Raw genomic sequence first — 26,066 nt, 5'->3', positions numbered from 1 at the left:
GCAAAGATTAGACTAAGCGAATGACCTTAATGTCCAAACCTATTGTTTTCAGATTGCCTCAGGTAGCCATCATTAAAATGGTGAAGAGAAACATGAACCAAGCAAAATAAAAGGAAACAAAGCAAGTTTAAGAGCTGTATCTGCGACTAGAACATAGCAAAGTACCAGAAGCTTAACTAGATTTGTGTTTTAAACAATGTTGGTGAATTGGATTCATTCATAATCTCATCATTTCCCCTAACTCCCCTGTGATTACTAACAAATGTTGTATTTAAACTTTTTAAAATTGCATAACCTACTCTGACTGGGGTGAGGTGGTATCTTAGTGTGGTTTGGATTTGTATTTCCCTGATGAGGAGTGAACGCTGAGCATCATTTCATGTGTCTGTTGGCCATCTGGATGTCCTCTTTGGAGAGGTGTCTGTTCATATTTTCTGCCCATTTCTTCACTGGATTCTTTGTTTCTCGGGTGTGGAGTTTGGTGAGTTCCTTAGAGATTTTGGATACTTGCCCTTTACCTGACATGTCATTTGCAACTATCTTTTCCCATTCCGTCGGTTGCCTTTTAGTTTTATGGATTGTTTCCTTTGCCGTGCAGAAGCTTTTAATCTTGATGAGGTCCCAATAGTTCATTTTTGCTCTTGATTCCCTTGCCTTTGGGGATATGTCAAGTAAGAAATTGCTGTGGTTGAGGTCGAGGAGGTTGTTTCCTGCTTTCTCCTCTAGGGCTTTGATGGTTTCCTGTCTCACATTCAGGTACTTTATCAATTTTGAGTTTATTTCGGTGTATGGTGTGAGAAAATGATCTAGTTTCATTCTTCTGCATGTTGCTGTCCAGCTCTCCCAACACCGTCTGTTAAAGAGGCTGTCTTTTTTCCACTGGATGCTCTTTCCCGCTTTGTCAAAGATTAGTTGGCTGTACACTTTTGGGTCCAATTCTGAGTTATTTATTCTATTCCACTGGTCTATGTGTCTGTTTTTGTTTCAATACTATACAGTCTCGATGATTACAGCTTTGAAGTAGAGGTTAAAGTCTGGGATGGTGATGCTTCCCATTTTGGTTTTCTTCTTCAATATTACTTTGACTATTCGGGGTCTTTTGTGGTTCCATACAAATTTTAGGATAGTTTGTTCAAGCTTTGAGAAGAATGCTGGTGCAATTTTGATTAGGATTGCATTGAATGTGTAGATTGCTTTGGGTAGTAATGACATTTTAACTATATTTATTCTTCCAATCTACGAGCATGGAATGTTTTTTCCATTTCTTTGTGTCTTCAATTTCCTTCATAAGTTTTCTATAGTTTTCATCATACAGGTCTCTTATATCTTTGGTTAAGTTTATTCCTAGGTATTTTATGTTTTTTTGTGCAATTGTGAATGGGATCAGTTTCTTGATTTCTCTTTCCGTTGCTTCATCGTTGGTGTATAAAAATGCAACCGATTTCTGTACGTTGATTTTGTACCCTGAAACTTTGCTGAATTCTTGGATCAGTTCTAGTAGGCTTCTGGAGGAGTCTGTCAGTTTTTCTATGTAGAGTATCATGTCGTCCGCGAAAAATGAAAGTTTGACTTCTTCTTTGCCAATTCTGATGCCTTTGATTTCCTTTTGTTGTCTAATGGCTGATGCTAGGACTTCCAGTACTCTGTTAAACAACAGTGGTGCGAATGGACTTCCCTGTCGTGTTCCTGATCTCAGGGGGAAAGCTCTCCATTTTTCCCCGTTGAGGATGTTAGTTGAGGGCTTCTCATAGATGGCTTTTATGACGTTTAAGTAAGTTCCTTCTATCCTGAATTTCTTGAGGGTCTTTATTAAGAAGGGATGCTGTATTTTGTCAAATGCTTTTTCTGCATCTATCGACAGGATCAGAGTGGCTAAAATGAGCAAATTAGAGGGCTCTAGATGCTGGCGAGGATGTGGAGACACGGGCACCCTCCTACACTGTTGATGGGAATGTAGACCGGTGCAGCCCCTCTGGAAAACACTGTGGAGTTTCCTCAAAAACTTAACAATAGAACTCCCTTTTGACCCAGCAATAGCACTGCTAGGAATTTACCCAAGGGATACAGGAGTGCTGATGCATAGGGGCACAGGGACACCAATGTTCATAGCAGCACTCTCAACAATAGCCAAAATATGGAAAGAGCCTAAGTGTCCATCAACGGACGAATGGATCAAGAAGATGCGGTTTATCTATACAATGGAATACTACATGGCAATGAGAAAGAATGAAATCTGGCCATGTGTAGCAGCATGGATGGACCTTGAGGGTGTTACACTGAGCAAAATAAGTCAGGCAGAGAAGGTCAGATACCATATGTTTGCACGTATAGGAGGATTAGGAGGAACTTAACGGAGGACCAGGAGGGAGAAGAAGGGGGGAAATAGTTGGGGAGAGGGAGCAAACCATGAGAGACTCTTGAATGCTGAGAACAAACTGAGGACTGATGGGGGTGGGGGGGAGAGGATAAGGGGGGTGATGGCCATGGAGGAGGGCACTTGTGGGGATGAGCACTGGGTGTTATATGGAAACCAACTTGACAATAAACTATTAAAAAATAAAATTGCATAACCCACATATACGGAAGACTGCACATAGTCTAAGTGTACAGTTCAGTGAACATATCCTCATAACCAGCACCCATTCTCTGGAAACTGAACATGATCAGCTCTCCAGAGCACACTCCCAGTAATCACACATCCCCAGCAAATGACCACACTATTGTGATTTCTGTCTCCATCGAATAGTTGTGTTTGCTTTGATTTTTATGTAAATGGAATATATAAAGTATGTACTTTTTGTTCCTGGCTTTTATTACTAGCCGTAATATCTAGTAAGGTTCTTCCATTTTGTTGGGTATTATCAGTAGTTACTTTTTTTCATTGTTACGTAGTGTTACATTTTATCAATATACTATATTTTAAAATATATTATAATTTTATTGGACATTTGATAGTTGCTACTTGTGGGTGGTTATTGTGAATAAATCTGCTATGAAAATTCTTATACATATGGATACCTGTGTGTATTTCTGCTGGTTATAGTCCAAAAACTAGAATTGCTGGGTCAAAGGGTATGCATATATTCAGCTTTGGTAGATACTGCTGAAGAGTTTTCCAAAGTGGCTGCACCAATTTGTATTCCTGCCAGGATTGTGAGTTTCCATTGCTCCACATCCTTGTCTGTGGTTTGTATGGTCAGGTCTTTTGATTTTAAGCCATTCTATTGGGGATGTAGTAGTATCTAATTATGATTTTAATTTGCATTTACATGATGATATTGAACAATTTTTCATATGGTTTTTGGCCATTTGGATATCCTCTTTCTCTTAGATTTCTTTTGCCCAGTTTTTATCCTAGGGTTTCTACATTTTTCTTTTTTAAAAAATTTTATGTTTATTTATTTGTGTGTGTGTGAGAGAGAGGGTGGGGGGCAGAAGGGCATAGAGAGAGGGAGACACAGAATCTGAAGCAGGCTCAAGGTTCTGAGCTGTCAGCACAGAGCCCGATGTGGGGCTCGAACTCATGAATCATGAGATCATGACCTGAGCCAAAGTTTGACGCTTAATTGACTGAGCCGCCGAGGCATCTTCTACATTTTTTTACTGATTTTTAAAAGTGCTTTATATATTCTGTACACGAGCCCTTTGTTGTATATATTGTAAGTATCTTCTACTGTATGAGATATTTATAGAATTTTTCCTATTCCAGTACCATGAAGATGTACTCCTGTATTTTCTTCTGGAAGATTTAGCATTTTATTGTTCACATTTAGTTCTGTAATCCTTCTAGAATTGATTTATGTGTAAGTGTGAGGTAGGGGGTCAATTCATATTTTTCAAAATGAGTATCAAATTGATCTAGCACTGCAGTGGCACCTTTGTCATAAATCAAATGACAATATTTGTGTGTGTTTGTTTTCAATCTTTCTACTGTGTTGTAATGGTTTAAATTATTTAGCTTTAATATAGGTCTGATATATGGTAGTGCAATTAGTCCAGCTTTTAGGATTGCCTTGGCTATTCTTGGACCTTTGGCTTTTCATATAAATATTAGAATCATATTGTCAATTCACAGACACACATACACACTAAAACTTTCTGGAAGATTGGGAATTGTGTTAAACCTATAAATCAATTATGAGACAATTGACATCACTTGTAATATCAAGTTTTCCAAACCATGAACATACTTACATATTTCTTTTTAGCACCTGGGACACCTAGCCTGGAGGTCAGAGTGGAACATTCCTGAGCACTCTTAAGGCAACACTCTGGAAGCATCTTGGAAACAGCTGGAAAACTCTTGGAGAACCTCTGATTTATGGCAGTAACTTAAACGGGATTTAATATAGGGTACATTGTTCTTGATTCAGATTCACATCTCTTTTGTTGTTATTGAATGCTTAAAAATAATTTTAATAATTTTATATGAGCAAGTTTCTTAGGCAAGTCTCCTTTCAACACTGCTGGGAAATAAGAAAACTGATTAATATTTGGATAATTTGTCTTTATCTGCAGACACATTCATGTATGAAGGTGAGTGCACAAAACTAATTTGCAAATATACTTCCTATAAACTGTACTCATTATGTATATGTTATATAAAATGGAGTTACTTTTATTTTTTATTGAGATATAATGACATATAACATTATGTTAGTTTCAGGTGTACAACATAATGATTTCACTTACATGTTTTTTTTTTCATAGTTTATTGTCATGTTGGTTTCCATATAACCCCTGGTGCTCATCCCAACAAGTGCCCTCCTCCATGCCCATCACTCCCCTTATCCTCTTCCCCACCCCCATCAGCCCTCACTTAGTTCTCAGCATTCAAGAGTCTCTCATGGTTTGCCTCTCTCCCTTTCCCCCACCATTTTCCCCCTTCTTCTCCCCCTTGTTCCTCAGTTAAGTTCCTCCTAATCCTCCTATACGTGCAAACATATGGTATCTGTCCTTCTCTGCCTGACTTATTTTGCTCAGCATAACACCCTCAAGATCCATCCGTGTTGCTACACATGGCCGGATTTCATTCTTCCTCATTGCCATGTAGTATTCCACTATATAGATAAACCACATTTTCTTGATCCATTCGTCCGTGGATGGACACTTAGGCTCTTTCCATGTTTTAGCTATTGTTGAGAGTGCTGCTATGAACATTGGGGTACATGTGCCCCTATGCATCAGCACTCCTGTATCCCTTGGGTAAATTCCTAGCAGTGCTATTGCTGGGTCATAGGGGAGTTCTATTGTTAAGTTTTTGAGGAACCTCCGTACTTTTTTCCAGAGGGGTTGCACCAATTTACGTTTCCACCAACAGTGTAAGAGGGGAGGGAGAGATAGAGAGAGAGAGAGAATGAGCAGGGGAGGTGTAGAGACAGAGAGGGAGACACAGAATCTGAAACAGGCTCCAAGCTCTGAGCTGTCAGTACAGAGCCTGATGCGGGGTTCGAGCTTGGGAACACTGAGATCACGACTTGCGCTGAACTAGGATGTTTAGCCAACTGAGCCACCCAGGTGCCTCATAAATATCAAAATTGGGATATTTTTGATAAGTAATTCAATTCTTTCGCTGGTTATGGGTCTGTTCAAATTTCTATTTCTTCCTGTTTGAGTTTTGGTAGTGTGTGGGTGTCTAGGAATTTGTCCATTTCTTCCAGGTTGTCCAGTTTGTTGGCATATAATTTTTCATACTATTCTCTAATAATTGTTTGTATTTCTGTTGTATTGGTTGTGATCTTCTCTTTAATTCACGATTTTATCTATTTGCATTTTCTCTTCTTTTTGAGAAGTCTGGGTAGGGAGTTATCAATTTTGTTTTTTCTTTCAAAAAGCCATTTCTTAGGTTCATTGGTCTGTTGTACTGTTTTTTTATTTTTGGATTCTATATTGTTTATTTCTTCTATAACTTTTATTATTTCTCTTCTTCTACTGGCTTTGGGGTTTCCTTGTTGCTCTGCTTCTAGTTCCTTTAGGTGTGAGGTTAGGCTTTGTATTTGGGATTGTTCTTGTTTCTTTTCTTTTCTTTTTTTTTTTTTTAAATGTTTTTATTTCTTCCTAGGGGAGAGAGAGAGAGACAGACAGACAGCGTGAGCAGGGAAGGGTCAGAGAGAGAGGGAGTCACAGACTGAAACAGGCTCCAGGCTCTGAGCTGGCAGTCAGCACAGAGCCCGACACGGGGCCCGAACCCACGAACCACGAGATCATGACCTAAGCGAAAGTCGGACGCTTAACCGACTAAGCCACCCAGGCACCCCTCTTTTTTTTTTATAATGTTTTTTTTTTTTTTTAAATTTATTTCTGAGAGAGAGAGAGCATGAGCAGGAGAGGGTCAGAGAGAGAGGGAGACACAGAATCGAAAACAGGCTCCAAGGTCTGAACTAACTGTCAGCACAGAGCCTGAGGCGGGGCTTGAACCCACGAATGGTGAGATCATGACCTGAGCTGAAGTCAGACGCTTAACCGACTGAGTCACCCAGGGCCCCAGGATTGTTCTTGTTTCTTGAGATAGGCCTGGATTGCAATGTATTTTCCTCTTAGGACTGCCTATGCTGCATCCCAAAGAGTATGGACTGTCATTTTTTCATTCTCATTTGCTTCCATATATTTTTAAATTTCTTCTTTACATTGCCTGGTTGACCCATTCATTCCTTAGTATGATGTTCTTTAACCTTCAGGCTTTCCAAATTTTTTCTTGGGGTTGATTTCTAGTTTCAGAGTGTTGTGATCTGAAAATATGCACGGCGTGATCTGAATTCTTTCATATTTATTGAGGGCTGTTTTGTGACCCAGTATGTGATCTTTTTTGGAGAATGTCCTATGTGCACTCAAAAAGAATGTGTGTTCTGCTGCTTTTGGATGAAATGTTCTGAATATATCTGTCAAGTCCATCTGGTCCAGTGTATCATTCAAGGCCATTGTTTCTTTGTTGATTTTCTGCCTGGATGATCTGCCCACTGATGTAAATGAAGTATTACAGCCACCTACAACTACTGCATTATCATCAATAAGATTGCTTATGTTTGTGGTTAATTGATTTATATATTTGGGTGTTCCAATTTGGGGCATAACAACTTACAATTGTTAGCCTTTCTTGATGGATAGACCCTTAATTATGATATAATGCCCTTCTTCATCTCTTATTCCAGTCTTTAGTTTAAAATCTAGTTTGTTTGATATAAGTATGGCTCCTCAAGCTTTCTTTTGATGTCCATTAGTATGATAGATGGTTCTCCATCCCCTTACTTTCAATCTGAAGGTGTCCTCAGGTCTAAAATTAGTTTGTTGTAGATAGCATATGGATGGATCTTTTTTTTTTTTATCCATTCTGATACCCTATGTCTTTTGATTGAGGCAATTAGTCCATTTACATTCAGAGTGATTATTGAAATATATGGATTTAGTATCATTGTGTTATCTGTAGGTTTCATGTTTGTGGCGATGTCTCTGGTCCTTTGCAGTCTCTGCTGCTTTCTGCTCCCAGAATCCCCCTTAGGATCTCCTGCAGGGCTGCTTTAGTGGTCATGAACTCCTTCAGTTTTTGTTTGCCTGGGAAAGCATTTATCTCTCCTTTTATTCTGAATAAATAGGTTGCTGGATAAAGGATTCCTGGCTGCATATTTTTCCTATTCAGCACATTGAATATTTCCTGCTGCTTCCTTCTGGCCTGCCAAATTCCAGGGGACAGGTCTGCTACTACCCTTATGTGTCTACCCTTGTAGGCTAAGGCCCATTTGTCCCTAGCTGCTTTCAGAATTCTCTCATCTTTGTATTTTGCCAGTTTCACTATGATATGCCATGCTGGATGAAAGATTTAAGTGTGAGTCAGGAAACCATCAAAACCCTAGAAGAGAAAACAGGCAACAGCCTCTTTAACCTCAGCCATAGAAATATTTTACTTGACATTACTCCAAAGGCAAGGGAAATAAAAGCAAAAATGAACAACTGGGACCTCATCAAAAGAAAAAGTTTCTACACTGCAAAGGAAACAATCAAAAAAATTAAAAGGCAACCAATGGAATGGGAGAAGATATTTGCAAATGACATATAAGATAAAGGGTTAGTATCCAAAATCTATAGAGAACTTAACAAACTCAACAGCCAAAACACAAATAATCTGGTGAAGAAATGGGCAGAATTCACGAATAGACACTTTTCCAAAGAAGACATCCAGATGGCCAACAGACAAATGAAACAATGCTCAATATCATCATCAGGGAAGTAAAAATCAAAACCACACTGAGATGCCACCTCACGCTGGTCAGACTGGCTAAAATGAACAAATCAGGAGACTATAGATGCTGGCAAGGATGTGGAGAAATTGAGACCCTCTTGCACTGTTGGTGGGAATGCAAACAGGTGCAGCCACTCTGGAAAACAGCATGGAGGTTCTTCAGAAAATGAAAAATGGAATTCCCTTATGACCCAGCAATAGAACTACTAGGGATTTACCCAAAGGATACAAGAGTGCTGATTCAAAGGGGCAAATGTACCCCGATGTTTATAGGAACACTATCAACAAGAGCCAAGTTATGGAAACAGCCAAAATATCCATCAAATGGATAAAGAAGATGTGGTTTATGTATACAATAGAATACTACTTGGCAATGAGAAAGAACGAACTCTTGCCATTTGCAACAATGTGGATTGAACTGGAGGGTATTATGCTAAGTGAAATAAGTCAGTCAGAGAAAGACAGATATCATATATTTTCACTCATATGTGGAATTAGAGAAACTTAACATAAGACCATAGGGGAAGGGAAGTGGAAGGGAAGTGGAAAAATAGTTTCAAACAAAGAGAGATGCAAACCGAAAGAGTCTATTAAAAACAGAGAACAAACTAAGGGTTGATGGGCGGTGGGGTGGGGGGGAGGGGAAATGGGTGATATGCATTGAGAAGGGCACTTGTTGGGATGAACACTGGATGTTGTATGTAAGCGATGAATCATGGAAACCAAGAACAAACTGTATACACTGTATGTTAGCTAACTTGACAATTATATTTAGAAAAAAGTAAACATTAAAAATATCTGCTTCATAGTAGGGGTGTCTGGATGGCTCAACTGGTTAAGGATTGGACTCTTGATTTCAGCTCAGGTCATGATCTCATGGTTCATGGAATTGAGCCCCACGTTGGGCTCTGCACTGACAGTGTGGAGCCTGCTTGGGATTCTCTCTCTCCCTCTCTCTCTGCCCCTCGCTCTTTCTCACTCTCTTTCCCTCTTGCCATCACAATCAAGATGCAGAATATTTGCATTACCCTAAGAAGCTCCTGAATTTCATTTTGAAGTGCCCCCCTCAACTCCCACTCTTGCTTCTCATTCCAAGTAATGCCACTTACCTAATTTTAATCACAGTCCATTAGGTTCGCCTATTCTGGAATTCAAATAAGTGGAATCAGACTGCATGAATTCTTTTATGAATGCCTTCTTTTGCTAAATACTATGTTTGTAAAATTCATGCATGTTACATGCAGCAGTTTTAATACTGAGTATACCACAGTTTGTTTATGTACTCACTTGTTGATAGATATTCATTATAGCATAAATAAATATGCTATGCAAATTTGGGTATAAATTTTTGCATGGATGTATATTTCCAGTTCTCTTTGGTAAAAAACATACAGCAAAGGAAACAGTTTTATACAACCATCTAGACTCTACCACTGTTTTATTATATTTGTTTAATCATATCTGTCCATTCTTCTGTTGGTCTATTTATCTTATTTTTTAATTGTGCATTTCAAAGTAAATTAGAGACAAGTTATTTCCCTCATGAGTATTTCATTAGGCATTTCATTAGGGTTCAATATTTGTTTACAGTTTTTTCTTTCCATTTAAAATTTACATACAATGAAATGCACAAATCTAAAGATATCACCTAAATTTTGACAAATGCCTACAACTGAGTAAATAAAATCCTTATAAAGAAGTAGAACATTATCATTACCATTATTAGTTTGTGTTCCTTCCTATTCACTCCTTGTCTATACCATCCTTTGGAAGCAAATATTGTTCTAGGGTCTTTTCAGGATGATTATTTTGACTGTTCTAAAACTTCATATAAATGGAGTCATACAGTATCTACTCTGTTGTGTAAGTCTTCTTTTGCTTGGGTTGAGATTCATAATGTATTTGTGTGCACCAATGCCGCCTTCATTTTATTGCTGAGTAGTCTTCCACATATTATATTTTTAATTCATTTTCCTATTGATAAACATTTGTTTCTTAGTTCAGATTTTGACTGTTATGAATAAAGCTGCTATGAACATTCTTGCACAAGTCTTTTTGTGAGCATATGTTCCATTTCTTTTGGAGACTTAGAAGTAGAATGGCTTTGTCATATAGTAGGAGTATGTTTAGTTATAAGAAACTTCTAGAACTTTTTTCAAAGTGGTTGTAGCATTTTACACCACAACTAACAATGTATAACTGCATCAGTTTCTCCCCTAGACTTAACATTTTTTTTTAAATGTTTTATTTATTTCTGAGAGACAGAGAGACAGTGTGAGCAGAGGAGGGTCAGGGAGAGAGGGAGACACAGAATCTGAAGCAGACTCCAGGCTCTGAGCTAGCTGTCAGCACAGAGCCTGATGCGGGGATTGAACCCACGAACCGTGAGATCATGACCTGAGCCGAAGTTGGACACTTAACTGACTGAGCCACCCAGGCGCCCCTCTCCCCTAGCCTTTTAAAATTTTAGCCATTCTGGTGTGTGTGTAGTGGCATTTTATTTTAGCTTAATTGTCCATTTTCCTGGTAATTGCTGATGTTGAATACTTTTTAATGCATTTTTTTGGAAATTTATATATTTTTTGCTTAAGAATTGTGTGTTCAAACATTTTGCCCTCTTTTAAAATGTTTTTTTTTTATTGTCTTTTTCTTATTGAGCTGTAGGGTTTTCCCCCCAATATATACCATGAATAATGGACTTTTGTCAGATATATGTTTTGAGAATGCTTTCTTCCAGTCTGTGACTTGCCATTAACTTTTATTAATAGTGTCTTAATTATGAACGGAAATTTTAATTTCAAGTCTGCTTTATTAATTTTGTCATTTATGGTTATTGCTTTCTGTAGCCTAAGGAATCTTTGCCTACACCCAATTCATTTTTCTTTAAAAGCTTCGGAGTTTTAATTTTTACATTTAGGTCTGTGATCCATTTTGAATTAATTTTTGTTTATAGTATTTGAGAGGGCTTGAGGTTAAATTTTTCAATGTAGATCTCCAGTTCTTGCAGTATCATTTGTTTAAAAGTCTTTTATTACCCACTAGGATTGCTTTGTAATCCTTGTGGAAAGTCAAATGACTTTGTAAATGTGCATCTATTTTGGGCTCTAAATTCTGTTTTGTTGATCTATGTGTCAGTCTTTATGATATTTCCACACTGTCTTGATTACTGTAGGTTTATAGTAGGTCTTGAAATCTGGTAGTATAATATCTCTAACTTTGTTCTTATTTGTGGAGGCTTTTAATTTTGATGAAGCTCAAGTTATCATTTTTCTCTTTTTATGATTAGTGTTTCTTTGAGTCCTGGCTAGGATAATCTTTGCTCACTCTAAGTCTATGAGAGTTTTCTCCAAAGTTTTCATCTAGAAGTTTTATAGCTTTATTTATTTTTTAAGTTTTTATTTTAATTTCAGTTAGTTAACATACAGTGTACTATTAGTTTCAGGTGTACAATATAGTGATGCAACACTTCTATACAACACCTGGTGGTCGTTACAACAAGTGTGCTCCTTAATCCTCATTCCCCCACCCATCTCATTCCCTCACTCTCCTCTGGTAACCGTCAGTTTGTTCTCTATTGCTTAAAGTATTTTTTTGGTTTCTCTCTCTCCCCCTTTTTTCCCCCCTTAGCTCATTTGTTTCATTTCTTAAATTCCACATATGAGTGAAATCATATGGTATTTGTCTTTCTCTGACTGACTTATTTCACTTAATGTAATAGTCTCTAACTCCATCCATGTCATTACAAATGACAAGATTTTATTCTTTTTGATGACTGAGTAATATTCCATTGTATATACTGTATATACCACATCTTTATCCATTCATCAGCGATGGACTTTTAGATTCTTCCTACAATTTGGTTATTGTTGATAATGCTGCTGTAAACATCGGGTACATGTACCACTTCAAGTCTGTATTTTTGTATCCTTTGGGTAAATATCTACGAGTGCAATTCCTGGATCATAAGGTAGTTTTACTTTCAACTTTTTGAAAGTTGCTCACTTGCTCACTCTTGCTCTCTCTCTCCCCTCTCAAAAATAAATAAACTTAAAAAAGAAATTATGTTGTGAAAACTGGATATCCAAATGTAAAAGAATGAAATTGGACCCTAATCTTATACCATACATAAAAATCAACTCAAAATGGATTAGAGACTTAAACATAAGACCTGAAACCATAAAACTCCTAAAAGAAAACTTCTAGAATAAAAATAGGGGGAGATCACCTTGACATTGGTCTTGGCAATACTTTTCTGAATATGACACCAAAGAGACTTGAAGTGAGTATAGAAGTGGTTTAGAGACTATTTTCTGGGTTGCTCCAACAATAAAAGTTCATGCTGAAGGAAAAAAAAACAAGTAAAGAAGACTGAGAAGGAGTGACCAGTGAGGTAGTAGGAAACCAAGTTTCTGTTATAATTCAGAATCCAAGTTAGGAAAGTATGTCAAGGAAGAGGATGTGATTAACAGTGGTAAATGCTGCTGCTGAGTCTTAAAAGATAAATATTGACAGTTAATCTATGTATTTAGCCATATAGAGGTCATTGGTGACCATGTCAAGAGCAGTTTCTATGGTGTGTGTGTGTGTTGTGTTGTGGTGGGGAGGTAGCAAGGACTGATTGGAGTAGATTCAAGAGAAAATCAGAGATGAGGAATTTCAGGTGTTGTATATAGGGAGTACAGACAACACTGCAAACAGTAAAGACAGAGGGTTTTTGCTGGATACGCAGGCAGAGAAATGAGGCAGTACCTGGCAGGGGAAGTAGGTCAGGAGAATGTTTTGTTGATCTGGGGAAAATAATAGCATGTTTATATGCTTGTGGAGAAAAAAACAAGTAGAGTGAAGAATTGACCATGCACAAGAGAGAAAAACTGGTTTAGTATTCAAGTAGAAAGACTTTAGGTAGAATAATGGACAGTTAATTTAAATAAGTAGGCGTTGGTACAGTTTCTTGTAGGGAGTGGGTGTGGTGAGGGGAGTCTATGGAAGTTCTCTTCTGATTACTTATATTTTTCTGAGTGAATTAGGAAGTATGGTCAAGGGCTGAGAGTGGAGCCCATGAAATAATAAGGTTGCAGGCTACATTTAATCCAGAATGAATTGAAGGCCATGATGACACCCTAAGCTTTTTATAAGCTTGCATTTTTATTAACATCAGTCCACGGGGCCCAAGGAGAAAAAGAGGAGGATTTCAGGGCATAAGATATTGTGCCAGGATCTGAGGACCTAACTTTTCCTGTTATGAAGGGACTTTGCAGGTAACTTATTATCCACTCAATAGGTGGGGGGTGTTGCTGAGGGGCCAGCCTTACATGAACATTATGTCTGTCTCCTTTGGTGATACAGCTGCTGTGCAATTTGCAGAGGCAGAACCTTGCAAGACAGAAGTACATTTGAGTGACAGGTAATAGCCTCAGAGTTGGCCCGGACACCAGAATGGCCAAATCTTGGCCCAGCATCTCTGCAGCAAGTGTCAGCTTTGCCCTGTGGTGTACCTGGATGAGTCTTTTTTTTTAAGGCAGTAACAGAGTATGTGTACACTCATGGAGCTTCTCCAGGACTTTATAAACATATGGCAAAACACAAGCTTGGTGGGCTCCACTGGTCACAAAGTTCAGAAGGAAACAACTACCAAAATCAAACCTCAAACAGGAAAACATGGATTTGGGCTCATTACTAAGGAGGGGGATGGGGTAGGGCTGAAATCCATTTTGCTACCATTTTGGCAGCAAAACAGAGCCTTTATATTTAATTTTTAAATGTTTTATTTTGTTCTTGGTTAAAAAATTTGTGTTTATTATATGAAATTTATAACATATCCAAAAGTATGGAGAAAATAAAGTTATCACAATACCACCACTCAGAGGAAAATACTGTTTAATTTTAGGGTCTTCTTTCTTTCTTGTCATTTTCTTATCTATACGTGCAAATTTTTATGCAAAAGTGGAATCAGACTGCACATATAAAGTTGCATCTTGAATTCTTTTACTTCACATTATATGGTGACTAATTAGAAAATCAGCACATGACAAGTTTCAAAAAGTATAAAATATTAAAGGTGAAAAAAAACTACTCTAACGTACCCATCCAAAGATAACTTAAAATTGGTGGCCAATTTTAAGTGGCTGAACCTCCCTGTGTTTGGTTTATTTTTAGATAATCAAATTCAGTAATGTTTAGCCCTGTTCCTATCCCACAGCACCAAGGGAATGTAAAACACTCCTGTATGGTTTATGTCTTCTTTCTCATCTGGTTCTATCTTCATGTTTAACAGACAAAAAAACTGAAATCCAGGAAAGTTAGTTTCTTGCCCATAAGAATTCAGTCTACTACCCGTTTCCTATTCCTTAAAACACAGGCTCATGTTGCTACATATGGTTACTTCCTCCTCTGTAAATTAAACAATCTCCATTGTCATCCCCCACCAAACCTGTCAATGCCTGAGTAACTGGAAGAGTTTAAGCAAGTCAAATCAGCCTAAAGTGGTAGAATGAAGGGCAGCTCCTGGGGAATTTGTGAGGTAACAGAATAAGGCTGCTTTTTGATTGCAGTGATCTTATTTGATTGAAAGGAAGCCCTGCGGTCTTTCAGTAGAGAAGATGGCTCATTTGTTCAATTACTCATTTGTTTATTTGTGGTAGAAGATCAATTGTTATTGTAAGAGCTGGCTGCAGTTTGAGTGTATTGGCCCTGAAGGAAAGCTGAATTTTATTAGGAAAAAATCCTTTATAAAATTATCTTATTAGGGTCACATGGCCATGAAAACCAGAGCCAGTGGGCAAAGTGAAGGTGGAAGAGGGAAGATCAACAGGAATTAAATTCCTCAGAATAATAAACTAACAAGTGTTTTCCCCCTTTTTCTAGTAAGCCAGGAAGAATGGAGTTTGAAAACTAGAACTGATGCAGAACCTTGGGAGAAGAAGGAAGAATTTAGAAAAGTAGCAGAACCCTCATAAGGGTGAGGATTTACTATACACTACATTTCCTGGGGCTGCAGGACAGCCAGGTTTCATATTTAGGTCTAGCTTGTTATTATCGTGCTAGGCTTATAATCTCTCTCTACTATCCATCCGCCCAAGAATTCTTCATTATCATCACCATCACCATCATCACTACCATCATCATATTTATTGAACAGATACTAACATGTAGGCACTGTGCTGTTTAGTGAGTATTATATCATTTAATCTTTACAACCACCATGAAGTAACATTTATCAACATTCCCATTTCCAGATGAAGAACTAAGTCTAAAGTGGCTAAATAACTTTTTCAAATTTTCATCTAGTAAGAGGTTTAGTTAGGACATAAGTCCAAGTCTGGGCTCTAAAACAGTAATCTTCACACTTTTGTGAGTGCCCATTCTATGGACAATCTCTATATTATATATTATACATCTGTATTATAAAACATACTTAAATCTAGAGTTTTAAGGAGGCTAATATAAATATAGCCAAATAATACTTGTAAATGTCTTATAAATCCTGATGGCTTTATTCTATAATTTGCTAATTTCTCAAGGCATAATATACACTTAATGCAAGGTTCATCATTAACAGTAGTGATGAAATATCAGATTTCATATTGTCTTGATAATTTCAACTTTTTGCCAGTGTTTGGCACATATGATTAGCTTGTCATATAGCTTATAAAGGCTTTGTTCCCAGATTAGTTCAAGTGTCAGTGGTGCCATTTTCTTGTCACTCATTTATGCTTGTGCATATTGTTAGTTTTATTTTCAGTCTGCTGTTTCTTTGCAGAAAACTTTTAAAAGCACCTATCTGTTTTGTGAGGGTGAGTTGAGTTAAAATTGGATGATGTCATTTTGATTTTAGTCATTCTAATATGTGTGATTTGTATCTCATTGTGGTTTTGATTTGCATTTCCCTAATACCTAATGATGTTCAACATTTTTTTCATGTGCTTTTTGGTCACTTGTATATCATCTTTGGTAAAATGTTTACTCAGACTCTTCATGCATTTTTAGTTAGCTCATTTGTCTTTTTTGAGTTGTAAGAGTTCTTTTTACACTTTAGATACAAGTCCCATATCAGATATATACCTTGCAAACATTTTTTCTCATTTACTGTGTTAGGATGTGAGGAAGTAGGAATCCTTATATACTGCTGATGGGATTCTAAAATGATGCAGCTCCTTTGGAAAACAGTTTGACATTTAATTAAAAAGCTAAACATAGTTTGTATATTACCCAGCAATTCTGCTAGTCGGTATTTACCCAAAAGAAATGAAAACATACATCTACACAAAGACTTGTTCATGAATGTTTATAATAGTGTTACTCATAATGGCCAAACAGCAGACCTAACCCAAATGTCTATCAATAGATGAATGGATAAACAAACTGTGCTCTATCTGTGTAATCTAATATTATTCTGGCATAAAAAGAAATGAAGTACTGATACATACTACAATGTGGATGAACCTTGAAAAGATACTAAGTAAAAGAAGCCAGACACAAAAGGATATATTTTGTATAATTGTGTTTATATGAAATACCCTAAATTTAGGCAAATCCATTGAAGCAGAAAGTAGTTAAGTGGTTGCCTACAGTTAAGGGGACAATTGAAGGGAAATGAAGAGTGGCTACTAATGGACATGGGCTTTTTCTTTTTTTGTGGGAACTATATCTTTGTTTTTATTTTTTAAGAATTTATTTATTTAAATTCAAGTTTGTTAACTTACAGTGTAGTATTAGTTTCAAGGGTAGACCCCAGTGATTCATCACTTACATATAACACCTAGTGCTCATCCTAACAAGGGCCCTCCTTAATCCTCCTGAATGGTGCCATCACCCACTTAGGCCATCCCCCCACCAACCTCCCTTCCATCAACCCTCAGTTTATTCTCTGTCTTAAGAGTCTCTTGTGGTTTGCCTCTCTCTCTGTTTTTATCTATTTTTCCTTCCCTTCCCTTATGTTCATCTGTTGTGTTTCTTAAGTTCCACATGTGAGTGAAATCATATAATATTTGTCATTCTCTGCCTGATTTGTTTCACTTACCATAATACACTCTAATTCCATCCACGTTGTTGCAAATGGCAATATTTCATTCTTTCTGATTACCAAGTAATAATCAAATACTATATTATATATATAATGGAGGGCATGGAGTCATGAAAGTGTTCTGGAATTAGATGGTGGCAATGGTAGTACAACTTAGTGAATATACTTATACTAAAATTCATTAAATTTTATTGTAAGTGACTTATACCTCAATAAAGCCATAATTAGATAAATTGCTTGATATCTATAAATCCATTTTACTTATCACACATAACTCAAAATGCTGACACAGTCACGAGGATTCTACTCTAAATTCTAGAACATGGCATTTTTCCTCTTAACTCAAGGTACTTCTTCCATAGCACAGGACTCAAGACTGTCTATCACATGAATGGAAAAAGGAGATGAGGACAATAGGTCAACATGCATATTCCATAATGGGAAGATAAATTTATGTCACACTTTAAATTAAAAGACAGAGAAACAAGTTGTATCTTCTTTCTCATACCATAATAAATCACTCCCATGTACCTCATACTGGAGACTGCTGTTCTAAACCACCATGCTCTGGAAGTACACTGTATTTACTTCTAGTAAAAGCCAGTTACAAACATATCCTGACAAAGTCAACAGAGTTCCAGCTCTGCCATTATTCAAAATCGAGACAAGAGGTAGTAGTTGAACATACAAGACAGAGAAAGAATAATTAATAGGGTAAGACCAGGAGAAATGGGGACCAGTTGTGAATCAAACTAAGGGCGGGGGATTCAATCAAGATAGAATGGTGATCACCTTCTCTAACATAAAGGAATGATGTAGGTAAAGATTGGTGCTAGTGAAGGTAGTTTTATAGACTTAATGTACATGGCATAGGGAAATTTCCTTCTGGTTTTATTTTGTGTATAGGGAAAGTTTTGTGCTGAGAGTGGGAGAGAGTTAAGGGAGAAAGAAGTTTGAGGTTAGCAAATAAGGTTTGAAATAGTTATTGTGGATAAATGGGAGGGTAAGTTGGCAAGAGGCCTGTGGTAGAATTTCCAGGCAGTGTTGGAGAACTTTTTCAAGATGATAATGAGATCAACCGTCCTTAAGTGCAACTTTCTCCAGCATTATTCAGATGCTGAGACTTAGGCACAGAGAAAGCAGATTGTTCAATTTATGCAGAGTTGGGGTTACCGAAAAATGAGAGGCAATAGAGTTTAGGCAAGGCACTGGCAAGAATACAACTGAACTGATGAGCCATTTCATCAAAATAGTATAAGAGGTCAGGCAGAAAAAGGAAAGGGATAGAAGATTGGAAGATATATATATATAAAAAAGTCAATAGTTTTTGAGCCTCAATATGTTGAAGAATGGTCATGTTAGAGAGTAAGCAAGCAATCCAGAAGAGGAGTTTGTGGTCAGAGTGTACATTGCTTGAAATACTGGTTCTGGAGGTGGAACAATTACAGGAAATGCTAAGGTCTTGGTGTAAAAATGAGAGTGGGTGGCTAAGATCAAATGAGGGGAGGATCTTTGGAAACAAGGATATTAAGGAGTTGGGAACCTGGAGAGTTGGATGAATTAGCCACATACATTGATGCTGAAGTCATCCATGATAATGACAGAACATAGGGTGCAAAGGAACACTGTGAGCCAGGTGTCAAGTTCTCAGTGAATGGCTAGCAGATCTGTAAATTGAAAGAGTAAGGAAAGAGGGAATGTTGGATATCTAAATAACATAGGACTCACAGAAATGGAAGTTTCTTTTTCTCGTTTTGTTTTACAAGAAGATAGAAGAGTCATCATCTAGACACAAAAGGACACGAATACCATTTATAGACTATGAGAAATATGAGATACGAGAAAATAAACAATCTCAGCTTGACTTTAAGTATTCTTAGTGAAAGCCTGAAAGCCATACTGACATTGGAGAAAGGAGCATCAAAGAAGAAGCAAGAAAACTAACAATTATTAATAAGTACAAAAAAGATAATAAAATAAATTATGAACATTCTGAGCAGGAGCAAGTATCACACCTCTAGAACTTCTGTATTGCAGTCAATGGATATCATACACTGTAGGTCATACATTATAGGTTTTATTCATTGCCCTACGTGTAATGTAGAAATTATCACCACTACAGAGATAAAAAAAAGTAAAGCCTAGAGAAGAAAACAGACTTATCCAACATTCCCAAGACAGTGTCAGATTCACAGGGCAAGATGCTTTTTCTACAGTGGACCACCTCCCTTGTATCCTTTCCAATGGTGCTTGAAGGATGTTATAAGAGTTACTCACCGGGACACCTGGGTGGCTTAGTTGGTTGGGCGTCCGACTTTCCTTGGGTCATGATCTCGCGGTTCGTGGCTCGAGCTCCACGTCAGGCTCTGTGCTGACTGCCAGCTCGGAGCTTGGAGCCTGTTTCAGTCTGTGACTCCCTCTCTCTCTGACCCTCCCGTACTCACGCTGTGTGTCTCTCTCTCTCCTAGAAATAAATAAAACATTAAAAAAAAAAGAGTTACTCACCATTTTCATTTATTGCCTGGCCACAAGGAAATTACATGTGGACAGGTGTGGCAAGAAGGTTGTGTTATGCTCTGTGGCTACTTTATTTTATTCTCCAAGAGTACACTTCTTGGAATGAACCACCTTTTAATTCAGCTCATTTGACTTTTATCTACAAAATAGAGAGAGCCAAGATCCAGGAAAAACTTTGGAACTTCCATGCCTGGTTTATTCTTGTAAAACATCTATGAAAGTTTTAAAACATTGCTGCATATTCCTTATATCCTCTCCTCAGGGGATGAGATCTATATAGCTCTGTCCAATTTGAATCTGTGTGGGCTTATGACTTCTAAAATCAGTGGAGTACTGGAGAAATGATACTATATCATTCTTAAGTCTGGGTCATAAAAGGCCATGCATCTTCCACCTGGGTCATTGAAACATTAGCCCTTGAAGCCTTTAGCTGCCATCTAAGAACTCCAGTTATGCTGAGACCACCATGCTGGTAAAATCATGTTTAGGTACTCTGGACAACAGTCTTAGCCTAGTCTAGTGTTCTAGCAATCTCTGCCAAGGTGGCAGACATGTGAGTGAAAATGTGGTGGGCTCACCAGACTAGTCCAGCCTCCAGTTGAATATAGCTGAGTGATCTCTGTTCAGGCCATGGGGGTGGAAGAACCACCCAGATAAACCCTTCTGGATTCCTAATCCATGAAATTGTGAGATATAATAAAATGTCTGTTGTTTTAAGCCACTAAGCTTTGAGGTAGTTTGTTGTGCACCAACACAGGACCAGGAGGGACAGTAATAAACATATTGCCCAGATAGGTTTCCAGAATGTAGAATGGATAGGTAGGAGGCCATGATGGAGCAAGCGCCATTCCCTAGAGGGAAGGGAGCTTGGGTAGGGGGAAGTAGAAGCTATGGCATGGTGAGATGAAGTTCATCTGGTAGTTTATTTACAGGAATAGCAGGGCATCTGTGTACAGGGTGATTCTCATGGGCAAAGAGTATGAGGAGACTTCCCTAAGCACTGGGTAGAGAGTAGGGACCATGGAGGCCCTTGAAGAAGTGGACTCCTCAAAGAGAAGCTCTTTCTTTCATCAGAGGATATCCCGTTTTTGTAAATGTGGTATATAGATTTCAACTTGGTAGAGAATTGGCTGCTCAGAGCTGGTAGGTCAAAGCAACTGGGAAGCTATGGGAATGTGCCACCATGTAACACCATATGGTTAGAAGTTTGAAGTGGCCCTTCACATATTTCCCCATTTGGTCAGTCTGGAATTAGTCCTGAAACTTGAACATATGGGCCTGGGAATCCCATCTTGAAGGTTATGAGCTCAGAGAGTAGTGAAACTCAGAAAGATACAGAGACAGAGAGACAGAGATAGAGAAAGAGAGAGATAGATACAGAGAGAGGGAGAGAGAGGGAATGGGAGAGAAACTCTTATTACACTGTAACATTTGCTTAAATAGGCTCAGTCCCCCAAGTCAGTCTCTCAGGTCTGAGGACCTGGTTCATAGTTTGGCATGGATTCTGTCTGACTCCTTCCAGTAATCCTCACCTCTACCCCAAGATGCAATGAGGAACTGTTGCACCTTCTGCCTGACTCCAAAATGTGGCAGTCTGACTGGTTAATACATTCTGAACAAGTCTGGATATTGGTTTTCCATATGTAAAATGTGGGGCTTTGCCTGGTTGGTATCTCAGGGTTTCTGATGCCCTGATTCTACCAGCAGTAGCTGGAACTGAGACAGAGCCTATGATCTTTCGCTCTGAGGAGGCTTAGCTCCTGGCAACTCCATGGAACTGGGCAAAGGCAGGTTTCCAGGGACAGATGAGAACTTCTGTACTTGGCCAAGCCAGGGGGCCAATTAATGACAGTTTAATCACAGTCCAATGTGCCCAGTCTACTTACTGAGCCATTATTTGATGAAGCAAATTAATAGTTTTGGATGGATTTTTAAAAATTTGTTGTGATTTATTTTGTCTTTATGTTCATACAATTTTTATATTCATAATTTTATATTATGTTCCTTTTTTTTTTTTTACAAATAGTTTATTGTCAAGTTGGTTTCCATATAACACCCAGTGCTCATCCCCACAAGTGCCCTCCTCCATGCCCATCTCCCTCCTCCCCCCCACCATCGGTCCTCAGTTTGTTCTCAGCATTCAAGAGTCTCTCATGGTTTGCCTCCCTCCCTCTCCCCCACTATTTCCCCCCCTTCTCCTCCCCCATGGTCTTCTGTTAAGTTCCTCCTAATCCTCCAATACATGCAAACATATGGTATTTGTCCTTCTCTGCCTGACTTATTTCGCTCAGCATAACACCCTCAAGGTCCTTTGGATGGATTTTTAATCCCTGTGAGGCACCCATGATATGAAGGTGACAATGTGCAATTAACAAGGCAACAGGTGATAAATGGCAGTGACCTTACAGGGAGAAGAAAGTCATGTCCCCAGTCCCCTTAGTTCTATACATGGAAAAAGCATTTTGAGAAAATCAGAACTAGGGATGGAGACGATGCCGAGAGAAAATCATCTTATAAACCTCATTGTGACTGATGCAGCTTTAGAAAACCCAATCTTTTGTCATCTTTGTGGCATTACTAAAAATAGAGTATTCAGATCAAGGAACTATCAGCCTTATGTGGGAAACAGACTTTTCCAGTTACTGTTTCTCAGGGATGCCCAGAGACCAATGTGGGGTCAGTGCTGCGAGCATCTGGGGGAGTTGTAAAGGCAGGGATAAGCATTGTTGGAAATGCTGTATCAATCTGAGCTCTTCAGTGGAAGAAAGCATCCATAAAATCCATTGGGAAGACACCTTGTGTGCCAAAGAGGTGTGAATCCTAAACTCTCTAGGCCTTTCAAACATGAGAGTGCTGGAGTCCATGTTTTGAAACTTTCTTTGTGAATGAAAGCTATGACAGGAAATGGCCCCGTGGAAAGAGAATGAGATCTTGCCTTTTCAAGCCCACCTCACTTTGTTGGTAAAATGGCTGTGATATCAACCCCTAGCTCACAGGGATTGGTACCAAGGCAGCCCAAGCTTTGGGATCACCAATAAGTCACTTAGGAATGCAAAGCAAGGAGACATCTTAGTGGCTCCCAGTCCTGGGGTTCAGGATGCCCACGGCTTAGATTGATCACCCTTCTAGCCTTCACTAGAAGCAGTATGCTGGTTGTTTTGTTGATTGCAATAAGCCAGGTTAGCTTGCCTGTCCTGTAGCATTCCATGTATGAGATAGCAGTTGCCAAATCAGTTCTAGGAGCAGAGTGGCTTAGGAGGTTTCCTGTAGAAAGGGTACTAACCAGGCAAACACCATGAGGCCACTCAGTTGGGAGAGAGTCAGCTTGCATTTTGCCAACAACCACACATCTGTGCCTTAGTCCATTATGGCCCAGTAACTCCTAATCTGTACCTTAGGTCAGATGATTACATATCTGCCTCAGGCTGAATTCCAGGTAGGGACCTATATTGCTTAAGGCATTTGCCCTTTCCAGTAATTTGCTCCCAGATGTTAATGAAAATGTAGTCTCCAGATTTCCAAAATGAAACAACTTAGTTTGAAAAATTCAACAAATTCTTGATGAAGGAATTCTAGCTTTGTAGTTCAGGTCACATTCTAAAGTGCTTGTAGATCCCCTAGGGATCTTGTTAAAATTCAGATTCTGATTCAGAGGGTATGAGACAGGCCTGAGATGCTGCATTTCCAACAAACTCCTGGGGGTTGCTTCTGCTGCTGGTTTCTGGTTGTAGCTGGAGTAGCAAAGACTGAACAGGGTTTAAATACAACCTTAAATAGGCAAGGCCAGGGCAGCTGCCTGGTGCCTGGTGGGAAATGCCCAGGTGGGAATGCCATCCTTGGGGACCAGGTAAATAATAATGGTCACAGTAATGATCATAGTATTGGGTTCATAGTTGGGATTCCAAGGGCCCAATCTAAAGCACTTCTCTTTCCTTATGGAGTTCTGGACTAGAGAGGCAGATATGTGAGTCAGGTAGGTGAAGATGGAAATAACAGCTCTGTTACCAGTAAAGCTTAGATGAGAGGTCTTGGTTTAAATGGGTGGTCACTGTAGGTTTGACAGTCTCTCCCTCAATTCTGCACATGAGCTCACCCAAGCTTTAGCACAGCTGGTCAATCCTCTGATTTCTTCTGAGGGCTAGGCCTCTTTCTGATTGGCAGAGAGGAGATCATAAGAGTTTAAGTGCATCCTGAAACAAAGAAGAAGGAAGGGCCTGCCTAGGAGAAAGGAATGTGCTCAGCTTATTCTTTTAGGCCCTCCATCTTTGAGGAGGAGAGAGGGAAAGGGGGAAGGAAAGTGGCCATGAGTATCACCTCTGAAGGCTCTTGAGGCCAACTATATGGAGACTCCTGTTCACCCTGCTCTTGAATGTATTGTTTGAGTTAGGCAACATACAGAAGACTTGAGAAGCAGCGGACTTCTCATTGCCCTGCAGATTTCCTATTGTCCCTCTGCAGTCTGTTCACTTTACAGTGGTCAGAGCGGCCTTCTTAATAATAATCAGATCATGTCATATCTTTATTCAAAATATTCCAGTGGCTTTTAATCACACAAGGAATGAAGTTTGAATCCCTCAGTGAGGCCCATAATGCTGGACATGGCTGGCCTTTCCTCACTACACTCCAGCCACCTGGGCTTACATACCTTGCCTCAGGTCTCTGCTCAACTGTCACTCCCTCAAACTGACAGGTACACACTCTTTAAAATACCTCCCTTACTTCCCCCCTTTATTGCCACTCTCCTTTGTTTAGGGCACCTATCATTGTCTATTCACATGAGAATGCTCTTCTGTTGGGATTGTTCCTTCTCTTCCGCTCAATGAAAGTTAACTGTAAGGGTTGTTCACAGACACCTTCCCTTGAGAGACTTTTGCTCTCTGCCTCCTATTCACCCTTCTCAGTGAAATTCACCTTTCTTTCCTGTGAGAAAACAAGAGTAAGGCAGGCATGGGAGAGATAAGAGTGCCCTCTGAGAGAGGATCTCATTAGAACTATAAACGTGGGGGAGAAGAAGGGGGGAAATGGTGGGGGAAAGGGGAAGAGGCAAACCATGAGAGACTCTTGAATGCTGACAAAAACTGAGGATTGATGGATATGAGGGGGGAGGGGGGATGGGCATGGAGGAGGGCACTTGTGGGGATGAGCACTGGGTGTTATGTGGAAACTAATTGACAATAAACTATTTGTAAAAATAAATAAATAAATAAATAAATAAATAAATAAATAAATAAATAAAAGAACTATAAACAGGTCTGGGAGCTCATCCTGTAAGATGAGGTCTATAAGGCTGATTGTGTGATCTCCTGGGTGCTAAGCTCAAGAATATCTCTTTTCTTAGCTCTTCACACCTCAGTCTTGCTGGCTGTAGGCAGCTATAGCCAAATTGACCACCATTTGCTGTTCCACTGTGTAGTCTCTTCTAAGATTACTAGATCTATTTCAAATCTGGTCAGTCTTTCTGGGACCTTGGTCCTCTTGCAAATTCTTTTACTATAGATCTGTGGGGCCCTGTCCTGAACCATGGGCTTTGCTTGTGAAATGGGGGTTACATGAAATTGGCAATGCATTCAATATTCTCTGAAATAAAACTTCAAGACCAAAAGGATTTACTTTGATTCCTTCCACATGTTAAATAACAAAAGGAGAATGAGAGAGTAGGGAGTTTCAAGGATCCATTCCCTCCACTGAAGCAAACATTAATCTAACAAAAACTTTCAAAATCAACTATTTTTGGAACTCTTGAATCTAATCAAAGACATAACAAAAACCAGGAGAGTGCTAAATAAAGTGTGCTAAATTTTGGTTTAAAAAAAACATTATAGGATTTTCATTTGCCCTGTCCTGCTCAGAAGCAGCTGTGGGGATGTGGGTTCACATTCATGGTACCAGAGGGGGCAATATAGACCTTATTCTCAAATAATCATGGTTTTGTGTTTTTCCTATCTGGTGTTTCTCTAAGGGATTGATTCAGAAGTTTGCCATTGTTTTACCCCCCTCCCCCTCAGAACTCTCTCACGGATGGTGCAGCCTCCTGGGCAGCATTTTAAGAAAATATTTAAAGGCATATACTATCCATAGATGCTTGTGGCAAGAGACAACAGATGGGGCAATTAGCATAGATAGTGAAAACTTAGGAATGAAGAGGCTGGATAAGAGATACATAGGGAAATAAGGGCTTTGAAAAGTGTCATATATGTCCCACAATCCAGAAAAACATGCTCCTAATCAGGGATATATATTTTGTGCTCAGAAAAGACCTGAGACAGTCCAAATCTTCACCTGTGACTGAACTTT

Source organism: Hyaena hyaena, unplaced genomic scaffold (genome assembly GCF_003009895.1).
Source record: "Hyaena hyaena isolate Hyena2069 unplaced genomic scaffold, ASM300989v1 scaffold_348, whole genome shotgun sequence".
Lineage (NCBI taxonomy): Eukaryota > Metazoa > Chordata > Mammalia > Carnivora > Hyaenidae > Hyaena > Hyaena hyaena.
The sequence above is the reverse complement of the archived record's forward strand: the minus strand, read 5'-3'. Positions refer to the sequence as shown.